General features: G+C 41.0%; 1 long non-coding RNA gene across 2 annotated transcripts in view; it reads right to left on the bottom strand.

The window, feature by feature from the left end:
- Positions 1–12,709, bottom strand: part of LOC121163670 — a 272,948-nt gene that overhangs the window by 250,339 nt on the left and 9,900 nt on the right. Inside the window, exon 2 of one of the 2 annotated variants that reach the window (XR_005884935.1) lies at positions 7,043–7,149. This is a non-coding gene — a long non-coding RNA (uncharacterized LOC121163670). Of the gene's footprint in view, positions 1–7,042; positions 8,096–12,709 lie in introns of those variants that run through there. The other variant, XR_005884934.1, reaches the window with a different exon arrangement.

A 12,709-nucleotide genomic window follows, 5' to 3' on the forward strand; every position in this document is an offset into this window, starting at 1 on the left:
TATATTATATTTGTTTATATTTATGTTTTTATATTTTATTTATAATTATTTATAGTTATTTTATTAATTAATTACATATTACATATATATATGTATGTAGGTTCTATTTGTGCCCGCAAATGGACAAGGCTTTAGGGAAATTGGGTACATGTAAAATAATACAGCATGTATTTCCTGTTGGAGCATCTCACACAGCCCCTCTACCTCACACCTGACAGAAAGCAGAGAGAATGGGACAAATAAAAACAAACAAAAGGAAAGCGACATTGATCTTCAATATCTAGCTTTGGTAATTTAGTTTCTCAGTTAATCAAAATGAAAATCAGTCACTGTGTATGCTCAGCCAAATCACATCTAAGGCATAATTGTGGATTTGGTTAATTAAAAAAAAAAAAAAACCTCCTTTCTCTTGAAAAGCAAAATGTTCCATTTGGAAACGGAATTATGAATGCCTGTACTATTGGCACATTAGTCACCAAGTCCTGCAAAATGGGGATTCTCAAGCAAGCTTCAATGTGACTCCCGCTTTGTGTTTGAGCTACATAGAGCTGTTACCAGAAGCTCCGTGTCGTCAGGAAGGAGACACAATTTAGAGAGACGACACCAGGTCAGAAAGGAACTACTGTGACCTTAGATACTAAATGGTTTCCTTGAGATTACTTACAGTTCATAAACTACAACTGTTTACCTTTACAAATTCTTAAACTTCCCAAATACTTACAATTCTCTATCTTCCCAAAAGTCACATAATCTAGCAATTGTGACAATCGATCATCAGAGTTTATTTATTCAACTAGTGCTTCCTCTAAAATCTTATAACAATTACCAAACTACTTTCCATGACTCTGACAGAATTCTCAAGAAAGTACTGTTTGAATAAATTACTAAGCAATAAAACCGAGTCAAAAAAAAAAAAAACCACCCAGGTATATGTTTAAAAGAAAAAAGAAAATAAATTAAGATTCCTTAAAAACAAATTTGTGCTTTTATCTCTTTTGTGACTCACCCAAATGTACTTGGTCTCATTGTCAGTCTCTTTCAACAGAATTCTTCATATCCCTCAATTTAACAAGAACACTGACAAATTTAACATTCACAGCTATTCCAAATCTTGGGGGTTTTTTTTAACCTGTTTCCTTTATTTTTGGATATAAAGATAATAGGTTTCATGTACATCATAGGTACATAAGTAACAAGCTTGCTTTTAATCAGTAGACATAAAATACAAACACAAATGTAGCATAGGTTCACCAGAATGGAGTGCTGGTAAAGGATTTAAGAGTCTTTCTGAGAAATTGGGAGCAGAAGGGAGTTGTGATTTGGGGTGCTCCAATTTTCATATTTCCAATATTCCCACCATAACGCATTCCACTATTCCAAAGTAATATCATTGGCTGCAGAGTTGGGAAGAGCTGGCAATAACATGCCATTACAAAATATAACCACAATAGACATAAAAGCATCAAGAGCATCGTTAATTGAGAAAAGAGCAAGTCATGAGCTTTGAATAGTGTTGCCTTTGCTTTTTAATTTTTTTTTATGATAGAGTGCTGTAGGTTCTAGGATTTGCCTTACCCCTCCTCAAGTTCTCTCCCCTCCACTGATTTCCTCTATATTATTACAACATATAATCCTTCACAAGCAATCCTAAGTCCATCGTTCTGTTCTTCAAGTGTATCCTGACATTGCAGGTACAGACAATGGCAGACAGTCCAGTGCTCTATTGTCACGATATATTTAACAATTTCATTGGGAGCCCATCTTTGATTTGAATGTAGAGATGCATACTGCCTTGTATCTTTACATCTAGATATGATAGTCTCTATTACAATTACTATACAAGGTTTTTAAAGTTTTGTTTTTGGGTTTTTTTAATGGAAAAGGCAGATATACCAAGAAAGAAATACAGAGAGAAAAATATTCTGTCACTTGTTTACTCCCCAAGTGGCTGCTACGGTCAGAGCTGAGCTAATTTGAAGCCAGGAGCCAGGAACCCCCTCCAGATATCCACAGAGATGCAGGGTTTCAAGGCCTTCAACCATCCTCTACTGTTTTACCAGGTCACAAGCAGGGAGCTAGATGGTATGTGGAGCAGCCAGGACATGAACTGGCAACCTTTTGGGATTCCAGCACATGGAAAGTGAGGATCTAGCTACTGAGCCATCAGGCTGCCACCTCCTTGGCCCTGGCAAATCTTGGTTTTATGAGACTTTCATTTCATTATGACAAATAACAAAATAAAAAAAATGACTCTATGTTTAAATTCTATTTATTATGGGGGCAAAATTATCATTTTTTTTCATCAGCAAATCCCATCAGAGGAAAACAAAGCAAAATTCGGTTCCATTTCAAAGCCCCTACTTAAAAGCAGCCCAATCAACAGCATCTACCACCACAAGTTGTAGCTACAAGCAGACTGGGCTGGGCCAGGTACAGCATCCATTGGCAAATGCTGAGGTGAGATGGGCCTTGCTAGACTGGGCCTCAGTATCCACCAGCACACCTGAAACCCAAGTGAGGGGGTGCCAGCCTAGTAGGGGAGATGTGGGGACTTTCTTGCCAGGCCATTGCTCCTTCTAGTGAGTGTGAGCTGAGACAGAGGGCAAATCAGGCCTAGCAGCGCTACAACACCTGTTGGCCTGCATGTAACTGGGTTGAGGGGGGAACAGGCTGGCATAACCAACTGTATCCACTGGTACAGGCATGAGCCAGAATATGAGCCAGAATAAGAGCAGGCTGGTTGGGCTTGCCATGACATCAGCTGGCATGTACTGGGACTGGGGACAAGTCCTGTTGAGCTAGACTGCAGATCCACCAGGAGAGTACAAGATCCAGGGCAGGGAGCAGGTCCAGTTGGAAATTGTGGCACCTCTCTGATGGGCTGCAACTCCTACTTGTGAACATGAGAACCAGGACTGGGTATAGGCGGGCCTGGCCAGACATGCAGGGGCACCTGCTGGAGTGAGTGTGGGCTGGAGATCAGAGCCAGTTGGGTTGAATTATACTATAATGTCCAATGATGTGTATGAGAGCCAAATAGGATGTGGGTCAGACTGGACTAGTTCGTATTGGCAGGCACAGGAACAAGGCAGGCTCCATGGGCATTCTTAATCATTTCTCTGACTGTGGTATTGCTCCTGATGGTGTGTGTGAAGGCCGGCTGAGAGTGTGGTGGGCAGGGTTGGGCTGGGCTGCAGTACCAATTGATTTTCATAAGAAACAGGGCTGGAGATAGATCTGACCTAGCAATTGTAACGACCAGTGTGTGTGTGTGTGTGTGTAGGCTAATGTGGGTGACAGAACAAGCTGGACCCCATACTGGCAAGCACACCCAAGAGTCAGGTATAGGATCACCTCAGACGAGATTTCTGTCAGGGTCCCCCCAGCTGGACTAAAAACTCCAACTCCAAACTCCCCAGGGAGAGTGGCAGGACCTGTGGTCTGACAGTGGAATGCATGTCAGACTGTGCCTCCTCAGTGTCTTAGAGCAGTAGATGGCATGCCCAGATGCACACAGAGGATAAGACAGTCCTTTGAGGTTGGCAGAGGACATCTGCTACCTTAGCAGAGGAAAGAGGGCAGAACAAATTGGTCAATTACCCCAGCAACGCTTGGCAGCAAATTTCTGGACAAATGGAGACTCTAAGGTCAATTATGTCAGCCAATGGACATTGGACCAACACAAGTACCCCCCTACCCCACAGCCATGTGGCTGGGGGTCCAGACATCCATGCTGTTGCTCAGACTTACTGGACTCTGCTCACCAACATGGTGGCAATGGGCAAAGCCATGATCCTGAGCATGGCCAAAGCTGTCCAAGATGTGTCCCCAGCATAATTGCTGTGGACAGAGTAAATTCTCAGACCTTGAGCTTGGACAAGCCCGGGACCTTCCCCTGCTTATAGATATGGAGCTGGAATCCCCATCAGGCAGCCTGGACCAGCACAGGTAACCTCAGCCACATAAATCATTTCAATTGAAAAAAAGAAAGGCTGAATATATAACAACTAGAACCCTATCCTAAGATTAGAAGAAAACGTATCTATTAAAAACAAAGGGGACCAGTCCTGGTGTGGTAGCCTAGTGGCACATGCAAGGATCTCATATGGGCACAAGTTCACATCCCAGCTGCTCCACTTCCCTTCTAGCTTCCTGCCTTTGGCATAGGAAAGCAGTCAAGGATGCTGCAAAGCCTTGGGACCCTTTGTTCAAGATATATGTTCCCATTGCATATAGAATTATTCTCTATTTCTTTACAAAAGTCTAACCAATCATATTTAAATTCTTACTACCTTTGGAATGGTCTTAAAGTAAGCATACATAATTTGGTATTTCTCCATATTCATTCTTTCCCTGCTGATCTACATCGCCATTTCTGTCATGTGGCAGACTTCCATGAGTGCGTGTCTGAATCCTAGTTCTCTATTACATCAAAGACTTACTCACTGCTACACCAATACCTACAAAGACAGTACTTAATGATTTAAAAAAAAATAGTTTTAATAAGTTACATTGACAATATACAACAGGATGTTTTGGGATACATATACAAATAGCAAAATGAACAAATTGAATGAATTAGTATACCCTCATTTTCCATTGTTACCATTCCCCCCATGGCAAGAGCTGCTGTACTCTAGTCACTGAGCAGTCTTTCTAACACGTGTGAGCAGCCAAACCTCCTCCCCCTCCTTCCACCACAAAGGGCTTCTTCAGGAACAGTTAAGCTGATTTTACTATGTTTCTCTTCTGTATGAATTTTAAAATATACATAGAAAGTTCCATTAAAAAGGTTTTGGAGGGGGAGGTTGATTGCAATTCTGTTAAAAATGAAAGACTAAGCTTACAATTATAAAGAAAATTGAAAGCATGTTGTTGCAAAAATATAGAAGAAAAACAAGAAAAGGAGGAGGAGAAAGAGGGAGGAGAGGAAGAGAGTAAATAGTGGAAAGTGTCTTTATATTCTTACAACTGAATATATGACATACAGGAAATGTGTTCTGAAAAAGTTAAACCAATGGAAATGAATCTGTTGCGAATCCAGTCCAGTCAGATGAAGGCAGCACGAGCCAAGCCTGAGGTTTTCAGGGAAAGGCTTGCTGCTTCAGTCCAGCCTGACAGCCTGCCCTCAGGTTGCAGATTCAAGACTGCAACTGCAACTTCTGGCCCTTGTTTTCAGCCTACCCAACTGCCTTTGAAAAGGTGGACTTGCCAACATCCCTTACATATGAGACAACGTATATCCAACAATTCCACACACACACACACACACACACACACACACACACACACACACTCCACACAGGGTTTTTTTAAGTTCATGGGAATTGAAATTAAACTAAAAGTTTATTTGGATGCAAAAATATTTTGAAAGTTTATGCATAGGATTTTTAACAATACATGCTTTCTATGCACTTTGTAAAGAATCACTCATATTTGTGGTCGTACCGGTGTAAGCGTATGTGTGTGCACGTGTGTGTGTGTGTGTGTGTGTGTGTGTGTGTGTGTGTGTGTGAAGAGAGACTGAAAGAGTGTGAGAGGAGGTCCTGTTCATTCTGCTTTTTTTTTTTTTTTTTAGCAATTCCTGACTGTTTCACCGGGGAATAGGCAAAATGCTTCAGGAATGCCACACCTTCTCTGTATCAACTGTAATCTGGGAATTGGAAAGTTATTGAGAGCTTTTTGCGTTAGAGCCCCTCTGCTTCTCCTAGCCTCTGAAGAGTGGCTGCTGCCTTCTAACTATTGCTGCTTGCTTTCGCATCTGGTTGGTAGACCTTAAATCATGTCCAGATCATGTTCACAGCAAGGATGCCTGGCAAACGCAAAACACAACAGCAGATGAGAATGAGGCTGGCACAGATGTCAAACAAATCCAGTCTACCACGTCTGCCACAAACAGCTTCATTAAATGAAAGGCAGATATAATTCTTCTGCATTTTTTTTTCTTTAAAGCAGTTTGTATAGGCATCATGAGGATTTAAAATCATGAAAAGAAAACATTTCCATTTTGTTGTGATAGAGGTTTTTAGTTGCCTTAAAATTATAGAAGAAATGTAGTTTAACTTTCATCTGCATGTGAACAAATCAAGATGTTATATCAACATGGAGAGTTACTGTTTTGCAAGAACAGCTATAAGCTTTTCTCATTGATGAGCCCAGTGAAATCACTTAAGGCACAAAGTAAATATGATGTCACATGGACCCCCAAAGAAGCCGTGAACTAAAGTTTCAGAACATATAACCTAGCAATTATGCTGTTACTTCTATATCAATTTTGACAAAATAGGACATCATTCGATTTCATAGTTGTGTATATGCATTCATGCACAGACATATGCCTACATCTCTTAACAGTCCCGTAAATCTAAAATCAGCTGGCATTATCATGCTTTACCAAAGTCCCTGCAGAGGAAAAGGAAAATAGCAGGCAGGACCTCTAAACTGTCCAACTGAATAGAGGTTGAAATTTCATTTTTGCCCTGAAAGGAAAAAAAAAATCATTCTAATCAAAATAAAGATATGTGGCAAGAAGAACCAGTGGGCTGAATAAACCACTGACCCTCTCCAATCCACAGATTTCTCCAACTGCAAATGAGCATAATCTAAATCGCAACAATTACATTCAAGCCTTTTGCATCCTCCTTCAGGTCCAAGGTCATTCAGTAAGCTTTCTTCCAGGGGCCATGCTGCTCACAGATCACATGTGCCTGGACTGCTGCTTCTAACTCCAATGAGCCACTGCCAGTGGTCTCACTTATGTTATCAGAAAATCCAGTTCTAGAAACAGACTCCCTGGCAGCCTTGTCACCCGGTAAGCAAAACCTGCCCTCCCCAAAGGCACCATACAAAATGTCCATCCTCATCCAGCCCAGTTCACAACCAGTGCACCCAGGCAAAACCAGAGTCTAGCCTATCATTATGTACCTCAAGGACAGAGAGTCCTAGTGACCACATAGAAACAAACAGAAGGAAAAACAGAAAGAAAGCCCTGAAGAAGCCAGTTTGAACAAAGAAAACCCTCAAGCCTTTTGAATTTCGTCACCTTCTTGGCTATGAAGCCTGTGTCAGAACTGGGCACTCTCTCCAATGTTGATGTAAGGCAGGCAGCATGTCTTCCATCCTGCATATGCCAAGGGTAAGGTCAGCACTCTGCTAACGGGAAAGAAAAGCGATGATCAAAACGTGAGGCAGAAACCTCATCCAACCCTTTGCCAACTCCTGCCTTTGAAATTCTAACTTGCATCTAAACCATATGCTTCCACATGCCTTCCCGACTCAGTGGCTTTCCTCTTGGGAAATAATCATGCAGTTCTGTTTCTGAGGATGGCTGAGTTTTCAAAAAGCTCTCTGTCCTTGCAAGCCAGCGCACATTTTGCTGAAGGAAAGCCTTGTGCAAAGCAAAACATTCAAGAGACATTAGTACTCACCCTCACCCGCCTTCATACTTACCCACAGCTCTGTAAGCAGGCCTCCCCATGGTTACTAAATTTTTCCTCTTGCTGAGATTTCCCAGCATGCTCTGGGATTATCAAGTAAAGGCAAATATTAAGAGGAAAAATCTTGAAAATCCTTCAGTGCCTTGGGGTGGAATCAAATCAGAGGAGCTCTCCACATTGGCACCAGACGGCTGAGCTACAAACACTGACCCAACCCATGCTGAGAAGACTCATCAAGAGAGGAAACCCATGATGTTGCCCAAATATGCTGTAGACTCACAAATGGGGGAGATGCAGTCTATAAAACAGCAGGGAAGTTTGCAGAAATGTCAGTTACTATTTATCTTGGGTATTCATCTGTACATGGAAATGTTAGAGATGTTTTTCTCTCCGTGTTTCTTTCTGCCCTCAGGCTGGAAAGGATTCTGAATTCCTTAATCATAGAAGCTATGCATCATGTCTCCATTCACAAGCTTTTGTCGAAGCAAATGCTGGACCCAGAAAACAGTTAATGCGGGAGAAAAAACAAAACAGGCCCAGTGTTGCGGCACAGCCAGTAAACGCACTGACTGCAGTGTTGACATCCCACATTCATACTGGTTGGTATCCCAGCTGCTCCACTTCCAATCCAACTCCCTGCTAATTGCCTGGGAAAGAGCAATAGAAGATGACCCAAGTGGCTAGTTCTCTGCTACCTGTTGGAGACCCAAATGAAGCTCCTGGTTCCTCTCTTCAGCCTGGCCCAGGGCTAGCCATAGTGACCATCTGGTAATTCTGATTTTGAAAATAAAGAGATGAATCTTACAGGAAAGAGAAGAGTGAGAAAAACACAAAAGCTGAGTTGGAAGCAAAAACAAGAAAAGACACCTATATTCTTGGTGAGGTAAATTTTATCACAGCACATTTTAGTGTCCTCTTTATGTATTCTACTTGGTTGCTCGGATTGAGAAAATTGCAAAATAAAAATTAAGTGGCTGTGTAATACCTGACGTGTCAGTTTTTTCACCTGGCATTTATTTCATTGGCAGCATTGACTTACTGTACCACAGAGGGCATGTGTGCAATTTGCAAAGCCACCTGTCTCACTTAGTGGATTGGGAAGGATAGAAGGATGGAGGAAGAGGCTGAGTTTCTAAATCAACCCCACTGCTTTATGCTGTGTGTCCTTATGCAAATCCCTGTGGCTCCCAGGGCTTTACTTATGTTTAAGCCTTTGCAGGAAATGTTGTTATCAGTAAACAGAAGCATTAAGATGGGTTCCTCCAAAGGAGAATTTCTGAGCACGCAGGTGCATCTCTGTCAAAAACTCCAAATCGGAACAATTTAAACAACAAGTTTGTCAAACAAAAATGGTAATCAGGACAGAGTCTGTTTGTTCAGCCCAGAAATCTATCACACAGTGTTTTTTAAGGTGGCTTTTTGTTTGTTTTGTTTTCTATATTTGTAGGTTACAGAAGTATTTTAGTTGTACCCCCCCATGAGGTCGTGCAGGGTTTTTGAAAGACCTGTACTGGCCTGGTATTGCACTCATCAGCTAAAGTACAGGTTAAGATGCTCATGTTCCATATCAGAGTACCAGGCTTCTAACTCCAACTCCCTGCTCATGTGGACCCTGGCTCACGGACTGTGGGAGATCCCAATTTCCTTACCAGCTCCTGGTTTCAGCCCCAGCTTGCCCAGGGCCACCATAGGCTTTGGGGGATGAACCAGAGGATGGGTTCACAGATCTCTGACTCCATCTTTCTGTCTCTGCCTTGTAATAAAATGATAGATAGATAGACAGACAGACAGTCATGGACTCAGTACATGAGATTTAATAATATTTATCATATTGCTGCTTCATCAAGGCCATTTTTAGTGACACTTTGTTTTCTGTCTCAGAGACCAAGAATGAAAAAGTCCACTAGCGCAGTTGGTGTACTGCCTGGATTCGTCAAAGGTGTCACAAGTTGCTTCTGCACTTTCATGGCAAATGTCAGTGCAGTCATAAAGAAAAAAATGAGATCAGTTGGACCTCACAGATCCCTGGCAAGGGCCCAAGGATCCCTGGTTCCATGGACATGATGGAAGCACACTTGGTTCAGGACAGCAGATACAGACCAGTGGGAAGTATTGTGGTCCACTAGGTTCAACCACTTCTGATGCTGACATCTCATCATAGAGTGTTGTTTTGAGTACCAGACACGCTGCTCCCAACCAAGTTTCCTGCTAATGCACCTGCTAAGGCAACAGATGATGGCTCAAGTGATTCACATCCAGACACTAACGTAGGATGTCAGGACAGAGTTCTTGGTGGCTTTGGCCTGGCTGGGATCTGGCTGTGGCAGTCATTTGAGGAAGTGAATCAGTGATTGAAAGCTCTCTCTCTCTCCTGCTTTCACACTCTTCCTCTCTTTTTTGCTCTGCTACTCAAATAAATAAATAATTTCTTGAACAAAAAAGGAACAAGGAAAGAACAAAGAGAAGCCATTGTTTGACATACAAAGATTGATCACAGGGCCTAAAAGCGGACATATGGGTCAAATACTTTCTATTTTCCCTTGGTATTACAGACAGATTTTTCAAAAAGACTACACTAACTAACAAAAGCATATGGCTTTCTTAGTTTCCAACGGTTGCCATAGCAAATTGCCACTTCTATAGCTTAAAACAACAAACAATTCTTTCACAGTTCTGAAAGCCAGTTCAAACATCAGCATGTGAACAGGGCCACGTGCCCTCTGAAGGCTCCGGAGAAGAGTCCTTCCCTGCCCCCTCCTGGCTCCTAAGGGGCCCAGCAATCCTCGCATTCCTTGACTTGTAGCCACATCAGTCCAGACTCTGCCACCATGCACTCATTGTGCTCTCTCTGTACGTCTATGTTCTTCCAGAATGCAGCAGACTGAGAAATCCTTATTTCCAAATAGGATCACAAGCACAAGTATTGAAGTTAGAACTTGAACATGCATGCTTGAGCACACAAAATAAGGGGCATGAATTGCGCTGTTCATTATTCTATAGCACAGTTGAATGATGCCCCCTTGAACTCACCACACTACATAATAACAATGAACTAATGGTAGCAATTCAGCCCATTTATCTTTTGATCTTAAAATGAATCACAAGTATTGAGCAAGAAACGGTATTGTTTAATTGCAAATTGACATGCCATAAACTGTATATTTATATTGCATAATCTACTAAGTATTGATACACATAAATATTTATACACACCCAGGAAACCACAATAACAATTAAAGTAGCAAGCACATTCGCTAACCCCCAAAATGTTCATGCTCTCCTTTGTACTTGGCCCTCCCTGGTCTTCACTCCCACCGCATGTTCCCTACTACTGATCAGCTTTCAGTTTTTATAATTAGTTAGCATTTTATACAGCTTTATACAATGGAATCATACAATATGTACTCTTTTTTCCCCTCTGACGTCTTTTATTCCGGATAATTAATTCTCAATTTGTTCATATTAGCATGTGTACATAAATTATTTATTTGAAAGGCATAGAAAAAAGCATTCAGATTTCCCATCCACTGCTTCACTCCATGAATGACCACAAAGCCCAAGTCAATCCAAGTTTCCCCCATGGGTGGCAGGGACCTCAGTACTTAAACCTTCACCCGCTGACTCACTGGGTACGCAATAGCAGGACGCTGGTGTTGGAAGCAAAGCTGAGAGCTGATCCCCGAGTTTCAGAAATGGGATACAAGCATCCCAAGTAGAATCTTAATCACTCTATCAAATGTCCACCTCAATAATTCCCTCATTTCAATTGCTAAGCAGTAGTCCATTGCATCAACATACTACAATGTTTTCACCCATCACCTGCTGTCAAAAATTTTGGATTTTCCCAAATTTGGTTATTACAAATAAAAGCAAAGAAATTTTAAGCTTTCCCAAGGCTAGGAACTTAGCTCTACATTATGACAAATTCTGTAGTTGTTCATGTACATCAGGTTTTTGCTCCTGCTAAGTCAAACCACTCTTGTGGTTTCTAAGAAGGGTGAATTCCTCTGCTACAAATTACAGAGAGATTTTTGGGAAGATGAAAAATAAATAAAAAGCCAAAAAATGAAAATTTTTTACTCAGTAATTCTAACCAATTTCACCTGAAAGGTAAACTGGTAATATTTTCTACAGACTTCTTTAAAATAGCAAACTAATTGGAGGGAACTAGAACATATAATGAAGGAATAATTTAAACAACGTAAGAAAGTGTTTCAGATAAAGTATTAATTCAAAGTGGCAGAATATAAAATTGTATTCAGGTTACGATTGCAATCATATGAAAATCAAATGTTTGTATATAAGAGAACTAAAAAGAAAATATTAGCATGTTATGGATGATGTATCTTTTATTCTTTATTTTTGTCAAAATATTCAATAATAAATATGAAAGGGCCCTTAGACCCTTAGACTTCTTCTCCTTGACCTGTGCAAAGCTGTGTATGTCCATTTGATCTATTATGTATCATCGAAGAGATAAATTAGGATGCGGTCAGAGGTCCAGTCCAATCTACCTCTTACAGAGTCCACACTCCAGAGAGAATTCAGAATATGGTATTGGAAAGTCTTCTGCACTCTGTTAATTTTTTTCAACTCAGAATTACATAAGCTTAAGCAAATAAGATAAAAACACCAAGTATTAGTGGAGAAGTGTATCATTCTGAGTTTTAAGATATTACAAATGAGTGTTTGATCATTTTCCTTTGGAAAATGAGTTGGCATCATCTTGTAAATTGCAGCCTATGGCATGCATATCTGTAGCACCTGCATTGATCATAAATCCTTTCTCTAAGTGACCACCTAGAAAAAATATATATGCACATGTACCAGAAGTGCCATGGTTTGAATGTTTGTCCTCCCAAACTCACCCAATGTCTTATGTTGATAGTAGTAACAAGATGAAAATTTAACCTTATCATGGCCTCTGGAAGTGGAGTCTTTATTAATGATTAGACTGAATTATAGGAATGGGCCAGAGGCCCCAGAATTGAATCATGATGACTTACAAGGAGAGATAAGAACATGAGTCTCTTACAACGTGCTCCTGTGTGCCAACTTAGGACTATGTCAATAAGAATGCCACCATCAAAGGGGAAGTCCTGGGCCCTCCCCAGTCTTGAACCATGAACTTCTAGAACTTCTAGAGAGTCTAAATAAACCTTTTCTCTTTGCTAATTGGCTGCTTCCGGTATTTCTTTATAGTGATGGAAAGTGCACGAAGACAAAAAGACAGCGACTAGAATATTGATAGCAGCATTATTTGTAATTACCCC

Source organism: Ochotona curzoniae, unplaced genomic scaffold, assembly GCF_017591425.1.
Source record: "Ochotona curzoniae isolate NIBS_2020 unplaced genomic scaffold, NIBS_Ocur_1.0 contig_64, whole genome shotgun sequence".
Lineage (NCBI taxonomy): Eukaryota > Metazoa > Chordata > Mammalia > Lagomorpha > Ochotonidae > Ochotona > Ochotona curzoniae.